We start from the raw sequence: 13,552 nt of genomic DNA on the forward strand, positions 1-13,552 counted from the left end.
GCCGGGCCGAGTATGGTTCTCAGATCTAGTCTCGCTCCTCGACGGCTCTCCGTGGGAGATACCGATCAGGACAGATCTACTCTCACAGGCGCAGGGCACGATAATTCACCCTCGCCCGGAGTTGTGGAAGCTGTGGGTGTGGCCCCTGAGGGGGCACAGCTGTTAGCAGCTGGTCTCTCAACCGAGGTTGTTGAGACCCTACTCCAATCCAGAGCTCCCTCTACGAGGAAACTGTACGCCCTGAAGTGGAAGCTCTTCACTTCATGGTGCAGAGACCGCCAGCTTGACCCAGCAGACTGCCCAGTTGGTACAGTTCTGGAGTTTTTACAAGCCAGGCTCTCTGCGGGGTTATCCCACTCCACCTTAAAGGTTTACGTGGCGGCCATAGCTGCTTTCCACGTCCCTTTCAATGGTCAGTCAGTGGGTAGACACCCCCTAGTTACATGTTTCCTCCGCGGTGCGCTGAGGCTGAGACCTCCAGTACGATCCCGTGTTCCCCCCTGGGATTTGGTTGTGGTTCTAGAGGCTCTTTGTAAAGCTCCATTCGAGCCAATACAAGATATCTCAGATAGACATCTGACACTTAAAACTGCCCTGTTACTGGCAATCACCTCACTAAAGAGAGTTGGAGATCTTCAGGCCCTTTCGGTGGCCCCTACCTACTTAGACTTTGCCCCTGGTATGGCCAAAGCATTCTTATACCCTCGAGCGGGTTACGTTCCGAAGGTTCCCTCTGTTACACCACAACCTATCGTACTGCAGGCCTTCTGTCCTCCTCCCTTTCGGGAGCCAGACCAAGAGAAGCTAAACTGTATGTGTCCAGTGCGAGCACTGGACGCATACGTCCACAGAGCTGCCCTGTGGAGAAAATCAGACCAATTGCTTGTTTGCTACGGTCCTTCTTACAAGGGTTCTCCTGCCACCAAGCAGACCCTTAGTCGTTGGATAGTCGAGGCTATCAACGTCTCCTATGAGTCCTCTGGTCTTCCCCCTCCTTTGGGGGCCAAGGCTCACTCTACTCGGAGTATGGCGGCCTCCAAGGCCTTCTCAGCAGGTGTGTCCCTCTTGGACATCTGCAACGCTGCGGGGTGGTCCACGCCCTCCACATTTGTCCGATTTTACGATCTTGACATGCGAGCCACGCCGGGCTCTTCTGTTCTCTCGTCTTAGCTGTGCTCTTTTGACTACACACTAGGCAGGGATTTGGAAGTCTGGCAGCGTGGGCACATCGTTCCCCAAAAGCGTTTCGACGCAGCTCGAGTTCCTGAAAAGGAACGTCTCAAGGTTACGTATGTAACCCTAGTTCCTTGAAGGAACGAGACGCTGCGTCGCAGAGCCATACTCCTGGCACCCCTGCCGGCGCTTGCTTCCCTACTCGAAGCTGAAGCCAGCTGCACGGCACGTGCTTTTATAGCTTCCTGGTCGCTACGTCACCCCGCCCGTGACGTCACGCCTTTCCGATGGACTGATTGCACACGATATTCAGAGTCGGTCTCGTCAGGGACGTTCCCCCAAAAGCGTTTCGACGCAGCGTCTCGTTCCTTCAAGGAACTAGGGTTACATACGTAACCTTGAGACGTTTTCTGTGTGAATCTCTGTTAAAGTTTAATTTATTTCTGTGATGCAGCCCTGTATTTTCAGCATCATTCCTCCAGTCTAGTGTCACATGATCTTCAGAAATCATTCTATTCTAAAATACTGATCAGTATTATTTTAGTATAGAGATACAAGTATATGATAAACTGTGCAAAGCTTTTAAAAACGTGTAAAACTCATGTGGCTTTAGTTTGCTGCAGAAACTCTTCTTTTGTTCTTTATGTGTTGGCCTTTTTACAAGAGCCTCTCCTCTCTGTTCATCCGTCTTCACTAAACAGCCAATTTGGTGTTTTGAGGTTTGCGCATTTTGAGGCAGGCTTCCACACAAAACATCTCACACACCATTCTTCACACACTTTCGGCGGGTCAACTTCAAAAGACGCCCAATGCACTGAGGGAAAAACCCCTCGGGGCAGGAGGAACAAGAAGGAATTGATAAAGGAGACAACACTCAGACAGACAGACTTAAAGAACACACAGAGAGAGTGAATGCAAAAGACTGCAGAGCTGGAGAAACAGCCAGAGCCAGCAAACCCTCTCCAGAAACACCGGAGAGCCGAGCGAGAGACTCTGACGCCTGATTATTGCTGCTTTCTCACACCAAGCTGCTGCTAATCGCATGTCAGAGTGACGTGTGTTCACTGATTCAGGGTTCGAATAGACAGTTTAATCACAAAGAGCCTGACATATGAAATAATAGTCAGGAAAAATAGTGTTTTGAAATGGAACAATTCACTGAACCTTATTTAAATGAAGTCTCTTCCACTCACCAAGGCTGCATAATCAAAAATACTGTACAAATCAGTCTTTAATGACATTCTCAAAACGTTAGCGCAGATGCATAATTTATGCATGGAATGTTTTTCTGAAACATTTCAGTTTGGCGTTTGACGGCTTATAGAACATTCAAAAGTATCGCTGAAGTTGACAAAACGATAAAATGGAATGTTCGTATAATCTACAAATGGTAACAAAAAAACTTTAATAATAATAATAATAATGTAATGGGAAGGTTACAAAAAAGTGTTCTTAGAATGCATCTGTGTATGATATATATAGAGAGTATGGAGGAAAAATACGCTCAGTTTTATTCAGAGACTCAAAAATATGAATTTTCTGCAGATGTTCATATTTCTATGATGCAATTCTGATGCTTGTGATGTAAATCAGTGAGATCTTTCTAACAGTAGAGTGGATCTAAATACGAGTCTGTGCTCTATATCTCCAGTTATGTGTGTCAGTGAGATGAGATGTAAATGATCCGCACATATAACACAGTGATTGAGAGCTGAAGAAATAAAGGCTCCTCAGAAGATGTGAGATGTTCTGGAGGCTTGTGAAGATCATTCCTCCGCTGAGGAACAGTGAAAGTAAAGCTTCTGGAAACAATCGCTCCTCAAAAGATCCTGAGGATCAGATTTAAGACTCTAAAACTAGAGCTGCTGACATTTATAGGGAACGTTTTAATAGTACAAAATAAATAAACTCAAAATTAAAAGAAAACATGTATTTATTTCATAAAGAATTTTTTTTGCCTTGCCTTTTGACATTATTTTCATAATTAACTATTTTCATAATTAACACAAAATTTTTTATATTAGGTTTTAGTTTTCAGTTACAATAATTATTTTCTTATAAATGCAAATAAAAGCAATGCATGAACCTACAAATAGGCCTCATGTTTTTTATGCAAATAAAATAAAATAAAATAATTGTTGTTAAAGAAGTATAAATTTAAAGATTGTATCTGTTCATTTTCATTATTTATGTTTTAATCATTCACTGTATGTATGCATGCATTTATTTATTTATTTGGCAGTCACTTTGTTTATATATTAATTAGGCAGTCACTGCAATTGATTTATTTATTTATTTGGTATTCAAGGTGTTTATTAATTAAAGAAGTACGTCCAGATCTATAACCTGTACTGGACAGAGCAGCGCCAGGGCTGGGTCTGCCTCCTCCAGGGGCAGCGCTTGCAAGTTCACCATCTGATCCCTAAAATGAGTGGTGGGAACTTTGGGCACGTACCCAGTCTCAAGATAACGTGAGAGTTAGCTGACCCGAATTTCAGGCACGCTTCGTCAACTGAAAATGCATGCAGGTCCCCGACCCTCTTCACCGAAGCCAAAGCCGTCAGGAGCGCAGTTTTCAAAGATAAAAACTTTAGCTCAACTGAGAGCGAAGGTTCGAAGGGAGCTCTCTGCAGTGCCGATAGAACCACTGCGAGGTCCCAAAAGGGGACTTGCTAAGAGCGAGGTGGTTTGAGCCTCCTTGCTCCTCTCAGGAACCTGATGATCAGATCATGCCTCCCCAGAGACTTACCTTCAACAGGGTCATGGTGAGCCGAAATGGCGGCCACATAGACCTTGAGGGTGAAAGGAGACAGCCTTCGTTCCAATCCCTCCTGAAGAAAGGAGAGCACTGACCCAATCGGAATATTCCAGGGGTCCTCACGCCGTGAAGAACACCAAGTGACGAAGAGGTTCCACTTCAAAGCATAGGCGTGTCTGGTGGACATGGCTCTAGCTGAAGTGATGGTAGCTACCACCTGTGGTGGCAAGGTACCTAAACCTTCCGTGACCCGTCCAGAACCCACACATGTAGGTTCCACAGATCGGGACGTGGGTGCCAGAGGGTGCCCCGTCTCTGAGAAAGAAGGTCCTTCCTCAGAGCAATTGGCCAGGGAGGGGCTGTCACGAGGAGTACAAGTTCGGCAAACCAGGTCCGGCCGGGCCAAAAAGGCACAACCATGAGGACCTGCTCCTCGTCCTCCCTGATCTTGCACAACGTCTGTGCAAGAAGGTTCACTGGGGGAAACGCATACTTGCGCAGGCGCAGTGGCCAGCTGTGTGCCAGGGCGTCCGTGCCGAGAGTGCCCTCGGTCAGGGAGTAAAACAACTGGCAGTGGGAATTTTCTGGAGAGGCAAACAGGTCTACCTGAGCATCTCCGAATTGTTCCCAAATCAGCTGAAACGACTGGGGGTGGAGTCTCCATTCCCCGGGGCGAGACTGCTGCCGTGAGAGCTCGTCGGCTGCACGATTGAGCCTGCCCAGAATGTGAATGGCACGGAGCGACCTCAGATGCTTGTGACTCCACAAGAGGAGATGGCGAGCGAGTTGCGACATGCGGCGGGAGCGTAGACCACCCTGATGGTTGATGTACGCTACGGTCACAGTGTTGTCCGTACGGACCAGAACGTGCTTGTCCTTCAGCAGGGCCCTGAAGCGGTGCAGAGCAAGCCGTACTGCTAGCAACTCGAGGCAATGTACATGCCACTGAAGTCGGGGTCCTGTCTAGGAGCCCGATGCAGGATGCCCGTTGCACATGGCACCCCAGCCCATGGCAGAGGCATCTGTTGACACAACAACATGTCTGGACACTGGTTCTAGGGGCACGCCGGCCAGTAGAAACGAGGGGTCCAACCACGGGGTGAAGTATCGGCGGCAGGCCGGAGTGATGGTCACTCGGAGCGTGCCCTGTTGCCATGCCCATCTCGGGACTCAGTCGTGAAGCCAGTGCTGAAGCGGTCTCATATGGAGTAGCCCGAGCGGTATGACCGCCGCCGTGGATGCCATATGCCCCAGGAGCCTCTGAAACAGTTTCAGTGGAACCGCTCTCTTGCCCTTGAATTGTCTCAGGCAATTCAGCAGTGACTGCGCGCGCTCGTTCATAAGCCGCGCGAACATGGCGACAGAGTCTATTTCCATACCGAGAAAAGAGATCCTCTGCACAGGGGAGAGCTTGCTCTTTTCCCAGTTGACCGGAAGACCCAGTCGGGCGAGGTGTCTGAGCACCAGATCCCTGTGCTCGCACAACCGCTCTCGAGAGTGAGCTAGGATCAGCCAGTCGTCGAGGTAGTTGAGGATACGGACACCTTGTTCCCTGAGAGGAGCCAGGGCTCCCTCCACGACCTTTGTAAAGACACAGGGAGACAAGGTCAACCCGAATGGGAGAGCCTTGCAATGATATGCCTGCCCCTCGAAAGCAAACTGAAGAAACGGTCTGTGTTGAAGAATAATGGAGACATGAAAGTATGCGTCCTTCAGGTCGATCACTGCAATACCAATCCATCGGACGGATGCATTCGAAAATGCATTTGGGCGTTAGCATCTTGAACGGGAGTCTGTGCAGAGCTCGGTTCAAGGCACGCAAGTCCAGGATTGGCCATAACCCACCTGTCTTCTTGGGTACTATGAAGTAAGGGCTGTAAAAGCCAGACTTCATGTCGGCTGGAGGGACCGGCTCTATCGCTCCCTTTGCCAGCAGGGTCGCGACCTCCGCGCGCATGACAGGGGCATCTTTGCCCACCATCGTTGTGTGGACACCCCGAAACCTGGGGGGACGCCGGGCGAACTGAATCGCATAGCTGAGCCTGAGCGTCCGGATGAGCCAGCGGGAAGGCCTGGGGAGCTCTAGCCAGGCTCCCAGGAACTGAACCAGCGGGGTCAAGGGGACTACAGGCGTACCCACAGTGGGGCAGCGTGGTGGAGCAGACAGCCCTGGCATGGGAGGCATAGCGTCTCTTAGCTGGGGTGAAGTGCGGGCACTCATCTGACTCCAAGTAGCAAAGAGGGCATGAGAAGGCGAAGCGTTCTTGAGCCGGCTTTGCATGGAAACTGGCAAGGGGAGAGGAGAACTAGAGCGGTGAGGAAGCACATCGCCAACTGTCGTTCGCGGCCTCTTGGGACCCGGAGGTAGAGGAAACAGCTCTTTTAGTGAAGGTTTGGGTAACACCGGCCGCAGGGCCAGTGGCGGAACAAAAAGAAAACGAGAACAAAGGATTCTCCCCCGGCCCTCCTCCAGGGGGAAGGAGTGGTCCTGCTACCATCTCCTGATGAGCTGACGTCTCCAACTCCGGGTCACCCGTCTCAGGAATGCCGCTTGGCCTGGCGTTTGGCAGGCTTAGGGGCAGAGACGGGTTGCGCCGCCCTTCTGCGGCCATCTCCTCACTGCGGCCGGTGGAGGAGGCCGCAGGGGGGCGCCCTCGGCAGTGAGCAGGCTGAGGCGGCTGCGCCGGCAGCAGGGTGGAGGCAGCAGTGGGCCGCCGGGGCAGGATGTGTCTGATGGCCTTGGACTGCTTCTGGGCGGCAGAGAACTGCTGGGCAAAGCTCTCTACCGCGTCGCCGAAGAGGCCATCCTGGGAGACCGGGGAGTTGAGGAGCTAAGCCCGGTCAGACTCCCTCATGTCTGCCAGGTTCAGCCATAGGTGGCACTCCTGGACCACCAAAGTGGACATCCCCTGACCCAAGGAATGCGCAGTGACCTTCGTCGCCCGTAGAGCGAGATCGGTAGCAGTGCGCGCCTCCTGCAAAACCCCTGGGTCACCACTGCCCTCATGCAGCTGCCGGAGCAGCTTGGCCTGATAGACCTGAAGTGAGGCCATGGCATGCAGGGCAGAAGCGGCCTGGCCCGCAGCTCTGTAAGCCTTGGCCACAAGCGTGAATGAGAACTTACAGGCCTTGGAGGGCAGCTTGGGACCACCATGCCAAGCGGAGGCACTCTATGGACACAGTTGCCTCGCAACAGAACGCTCAACCCGGGGAATCCCAGCATACCCCTTGGCCGCCACCCACAACGAGGGCAGTAAAGGCTGAGGAAGTACCAGAACGGTTTCGGGCAGTTAAAGGTGTCTTCCATGAACTGGTTACCTCCTGGTGCACTTCCGGGAAGAAAGGAACCAGAGGGGTGTGCTGGTGATCCGCATGAGCAGCCCCCACGAACCAATCATCCAGCCTCGAGCGCTCAGGACAGGGTGGATGGTTCCACTCAAGCCCGATGCTCTCCGCTGCCCGGGAAAGCACGGCCGTCAGCTCGGGATCGGACTCGGACAACACTGACACTCCCGAGGGAGGCAACGCAGCCGAATCCTCATCTCCTGAGGACTCAAACCCGCCTTGTGATGTGGTGATCGACATACGGTCCTCTTCGCGAGCCCCGAATGAGATGTCAGGAGCCTGAGAGGGTCCAGCAAACTCATCCGGAAACTCGACCGGCTGCGGTGTATGTGAGGGGGGTGTGGCCCGAGGAGGTTGGCTCGTCGGGGAAGCCCACACAGTAACCCTCAGATCACCCTGGCCACCAGCCGAAGTAGCCCTCTTACGAGAAGAAGAGCTAGAACAAGGAGTGGCAGAGGGGACTCTATACCTTTTAAGGTAATCGAGTCTCGATCTCAACACCAAGATGGTCATGTCCCCGCAATGAGAACATGAGCCATCCACGAATGCAGTCTCAGCATGCTGGAAGCCCAGACACGTGACACAACGATCGAGGTCGTCACGAGGAGCGATTTATCGACCGCACCCAGAAACACACGGGCGAAATGCCATCTTTAAAAAGACGCAAATCGACCCGTATCTCTTTGTGAAAGAAATTTACTCTTTCAGAGGTGTTGAAGCACTCAGGGGAACGTGGGAGCTGTCGCAGGAAACCCAGACGAACCGCTGAATCGCGCCGTCACACCAACACCAGCTCTTGCTTGTAGCACTCCGATGAAAGCAGCAGACGATGTGCTCGGCTCCGAAGCGGAAGCTTAAATGCGAGATGCTCGTGTTGCTCCTTATATTCCCGCTCTGCCGGGCGGAGCTCGCGATGCAAATCTTGCAGACCAAGGTACTTTGTGTACCATTGGATCGTTTTGTACCACTCGAAGGTGATTGGGCTCTCGGGCGAGATCCCATTCGTAACGTCGAACATGACCGACTGAAAGGGAACGTCTGTGTTTGACATCTATGCTTTGTCACATTTCACATATTAAAGCGACATTAATGCCTGGAATGGATTTGTCTCAGATGAGCAATGTCCTCAGGCTTTCAGATGTTTACTTTTATAAGTGCAATCAAGGTGAACTCGTCTAAATTATGGAGGGAGTGTGTGACATTGCTGCAAACGTGAGCGAGTGAAACTGTGAAATGCAAGTTTTCGATTTCCTCCAGAAGTGGAAATGGATAGTAAAACATAAGGAATATGGTTTTGTTCACTGGAAGAAATGTACACTGTAAACGGTGTAAAAATGTGATTTATGTGTCTACTTTTCCTTGATCTGATATTATATATTCGATTTGTTTTAACATTGTCCAATGAAACTAGCATAACCTATTCTACCAAATATCTGTTTAGTTGTTTTACAGTAAGATACTGTTGTAGATACTGCAGTCTTTTGTTAATCTTGCCAATAGGTAATGCAATAATTCAATGCTGGTTAATAAAAAAAGGTTTATGCCAATAATAGCAAATAAAAGTCGATTTGAGATTCAAGGAGATGCTGAACTTGACCTTGAAGAAATAGATCCTCCAAAATTGAAAATGCTCTCACCCTCAGGCCATCCAACATGTAGATGAGTTTGTTTCTTCATCAGGTTTGTAGAAATGTAGCATTGCATCAGTGTCTCATCAGTGGATGCTCTGCAGTGAATGGGTGCCGTCAGAATGAGAGTCTGATAAAACATCACAATAATCCACAGCACACACAATCCATCAGTGGATCAGTCCATCAGGAGTGCTGTGGATTATCATGATGTTTTTATCAGACTCTCATTCTGACGGCACCCATTCGCTGCAGTGCATCCATTGATGAGACACTGATGCAATGCTACATTTCTACAAACCTGATGAAGAAACAAACTCATCCTGATCTTGTATGACCAGATGATGAGGACACGTTCAGCAAATATTAATTTTTAGGTAAACCATTCATTTAATGTTGGTTCACTTTGTTTTCATTGAAAGAACTCGCTTGCCATAATTAATTTCTCTTTATTATATTTTCTTTCCTCTGATGCCAAGTTGTAGACAAATAAGCTTTTGTTTCAAAAATCCCACAATGATGTTCTGGTTGGGAATAAACTGTGTTGGACAGTTAACAAGTGCATGCCCCGAGACTCGCCTCCCACGTCATGTTTTCAGCAGAGCCTAATTTTTGAAATGTGTTATTCATTCCAGATAACACAGCACCCACTCAGAGGAATAAGATGCCTTCAGCTTGTGTAGTGCGGGTTATTTGGAAGCATTTGGAGTAACAAGGGAATGGACGTGTCAGGAGACATCTCAAGTGGATGTTTTAAAAGTCTGAAAGTGGATACGGGTGCAAATGCATTCAGAGTGAGTCTGTTCATGAGTCAATGAAGTTCAAATGAGTCATTGATTCAGTGCATCTACTGAAGATGAAGCAAAGCTTATCAAAGCTTCCTTATCAACAACTGAAAAGTCTGTACTCTCTTCCATAATGGAAGACATTTTCAATGCCTTATAGAATATCCAGCAGGATTGAAAGGAGTCGGGAGGAGGACCGAATGGTACGCTTTGGGCAGGACTGGACATGAACAGTAAATTTCAAGGAGGTCTACGATCCCTAGACATTACTGGGGGTTTTTGCAGAAACTTTTTTTCCATGTCAGCCTCATACTTTCCCAGAATATGTCAATCGTCATTAACAGCGGATGAGGGATTGAAACGTTCTTTGCAAAACAAACCTTCAGAAAAACTGGAGATCCAGGGAAAGATTTCTATCATTGACAGAATAGATGAGGCCGAGGATATGCACCTCTTCATTTAATCAGCACTATTTTGATGACAGATGACAGCGCCACCTACCGGTCAGAAGATAAATATAAATAAATAAATTAAACTTTATCAAAACCAAAATCTCTTCTATAACTAATTTTCATTAAAAATAAATAAATAAACAATTTAATATATGAATTAAATATATAATAAAGTGAATGCCAAATAAATAAATGAATGCACTGAATAAATAAATAATGCAGCGAAAGCCTAATAAATAAATGCAGTGAATGTTGAAAGAAACAATTAAAAAACAATAAACAGTCAGTTAAATAAATACATTTAATATGAAATAGATAAGTTGAATGTGAAATAAGTAAATAAATGCAGTTAATGTAAAAAAAATTATGTGAATGCCTAATAAATAAACAAACAAATAAATAATGCAGCGAATGCCTAATGAATAAAAACATTGAATGTTCAATAAATAAATACAGTGAATGTTAAAAGAAAGCAAACAAACACACAAAGAATCAGTCTGCAAAACAAATAAATTTAATGTCAAATAAATGAACGAATGAACAAACAAATCAATCAATCAATCAATCAATCAATAAATGTACTGAAAGCCTAATTAATAAATAATACATTAAATAATCAAACAAATAAACAGAATGCAGATATACTTCTTTAAATGTAAACTCTGTCTTTGTTTTAAAATATTGATGATCTTGTTTGCAAGAGCCTATACCAAAAAAAAAGAAAAAAGCCCAACAATAAAAGCTTTACAGAATTAGAAAATATGTTACTCTAAATCATCCAAGAAAAATCAACCAATGTTACCAATTTATTTAGCTTGTCAGTCCTTTTAAATTAGATCAAAACCAGATTTTCTTTTCTGGTTCTCTTCTCGAACTGCATTTGATGATTTTAATTCATGCAAATTCATTGCAGAGCAAACACATTTTATTGGAACAGATTTAGATTGGAAAATAAATAAGAAGTGCTCCATTAAAATAATTTAATAAAAACATGAATGATACTCTTTGAACTTCTTCATTTGGCCTAATTAGGATGTTACCTTGAGAAAATGCATGATTTCATCAAGCGGGAGATCTAATGGTATTCATAAAAGTCCCTGGCAGAGCATTTTATCTGAGTATGCGGTTGTTTTTCCCCATCATAATTCTTTCGCTCAAAGCAAAAAATGTTCCTCGGCTCCATTGAGTCATCAAATAACAGGCGTCTGTAAAGCAAGCCTCCATATTCCTGAAGCCAACATACATGGACAATAGATTCAGCCTCCTGCGCTCGGCTCTAGCCATTCCCCTCATCAATCCTGTGATTTATAACACCGAGAGGTTAGATGGTGTCTTTCCACAGCTTTAAATTAAATCTTTCTCTCCTTCTCTTCCTGTGCACTTTTCCATGGATCAAGAGGGAGGCCTGGATCGCTCCCAGTGTCGAAGGCGAAGAGAACCAATGTATTTTCATTGGCACCGAAGCTGTCCAGCTGAAATTAACCGTGTATGAAATGTGCTGAATATTACAGATGGCATCCGGGCCAAGAAAGACATTTGGTCTCAAACCCCAGACCGCGTTCTTTCAAAACCGGCCTAACTTTGGGCCGCCAGTCCGCGCCAGAACCTCCATCTTTTGCCGAATCATGTTTGTACTCGAGGGTCGGCTGTGATCTCGATCCCAGAATAAAGCTTGCAGACTCGGGATGTACAGTTTTTGTGCTCATTAAGGTGTTGAGTTCTGCATCGGATCACTGGTTCCTCCATTTGTGGATTTCTGTTTGACTTGGGAACCTCGAAAAATGACCCAAAGCCCATGTGATAATTTGTAATGTTGCTTGAGTAAGTGCAAACACAACCAGGTAAACACCTGGAAAACCTTCCATTTATACAACACTGATCAAAAAAAGTTTTTTTTTTTCATAGATTTATTCAGCAAAGAGGCATTAAATTGATCATAAGTGGCAGTAAATACATCTTTTGAATTCTCTATTCATCATCACAGTTTCCAAAAAAAAAAAAATTTAAAATTAATAATTCAAAATAAAAAGATAAAAAATATAACTGTGATACGTTTTATCTTAGAGTTTAGTTCCTCGCAATTGTGACTTAATATCTCACAATTCAGACTTTCCTTCCAATTCAGAGTTTTTAATCGCATTATTCTGACTTTTTTTTTCAGAATTCAGTTTATTTTTCGCAATTCAGATTTTTCTCACAATTACAAGTTTATGTCTCACAATTTCGAATTTTTCTCAGAATTCAGTTTATTTTTCGCAATTCTGACTTTTTCTAACAATTACAAGTTTATATCTCACAATTCCATTTTTTTTTTAAATTCAGGAGTTTATTTTTCGCAATTCTGACTTTTTCTCGCAATTACAAGTTTTATCTCACAATTCCGAATTGTTTTCAGAATTCAGAGTTTATTTTTCGCAATTCAGATTTTTCTCACAATTACAAGTTTATGTCTCACAATTACGAATTTTTCTCAGAATTCAGTTTTTTTTTTCGCAATTCTGACTTTTTCTAACAATTACAAGTTTTATCTCACAATTCCGAATTGTTTTCAGAATTCAGAGTTTGTTTTTCGCAATTCTGACTTTTTCTCGCAATTACACGTTTTATCTCACAATTCCGAATTTTTCTCAGAATTCAGAGTTAATTTCTAGCAATTAAGACTTTTTCTTGAGAGTATGAGCTTATATCTCGCTGGAGTTTTTCTTGTAATTCTGAGTTTATATCTTACAATTTGGGATTTTTTTCAGAATTCCGAGTTTATATCACGCAGTTTGGACTTTTTCTTGCAATTAATTTTTATAAACATACCTTAGAATAAAGCATTACTGGTGTCAATCTTGATACAAAACAAGGGCACTGACATATTTTAAGATCAATCAGGGCAAATTTCTTACAGCTGAAACAGCTCAGACCTCAAAATTAAGACTTTTTCTTCACAATTCTGATGTAAAAATCTGAATAAGAATATCAACCTGAAATTCTGACTATTTCTCACAACTCTGGGATTGCATCTCAGTTTCTTTGTTTGTTTTTTTTTACCTCAGAATAAAAACAAAAAAGTAATTGCAACTTTTTCTCTTACAATACAGATTTAATATCTCACAATTTTGACAATTTTAGAAACAAAGTCTAAATTGTGAGATAAAAAGTTGCAATTACCTTTTTATTCATTCAATCCTTTTTTCATTACATAGTTTTCAACATTCATAATAATCAGAAATGTTTCTTGAGCACTTTAACAGATATTACAATTTAAATATCTGATATTTAAATTGAAATAATATTTCACAATTTCTACTGTACTTTTGGTCAAATAAATACAGCCTCGGTGTGGAAGGTTTTTTTTTTTTTTTTTCATTTTAAGAAATCTCACTGACCAGAAACCTGAAGACTAGTGCATGTTTTTTTTTT

This window comes from Carassius carassius, chromosome 34 (genome assembly GCF_963082965.1).
Source record: "Carassius carassius chromosome 34, fCarCar2.1, whole genome shotgun sequence".
In the NCBI taxonomy this organism is placed as follows: Eukaryota; Metazoa; Chordata; class Actinopteri; order Cypriniformes; family Cyprinidae; genus Carassius; species Carassius carassius.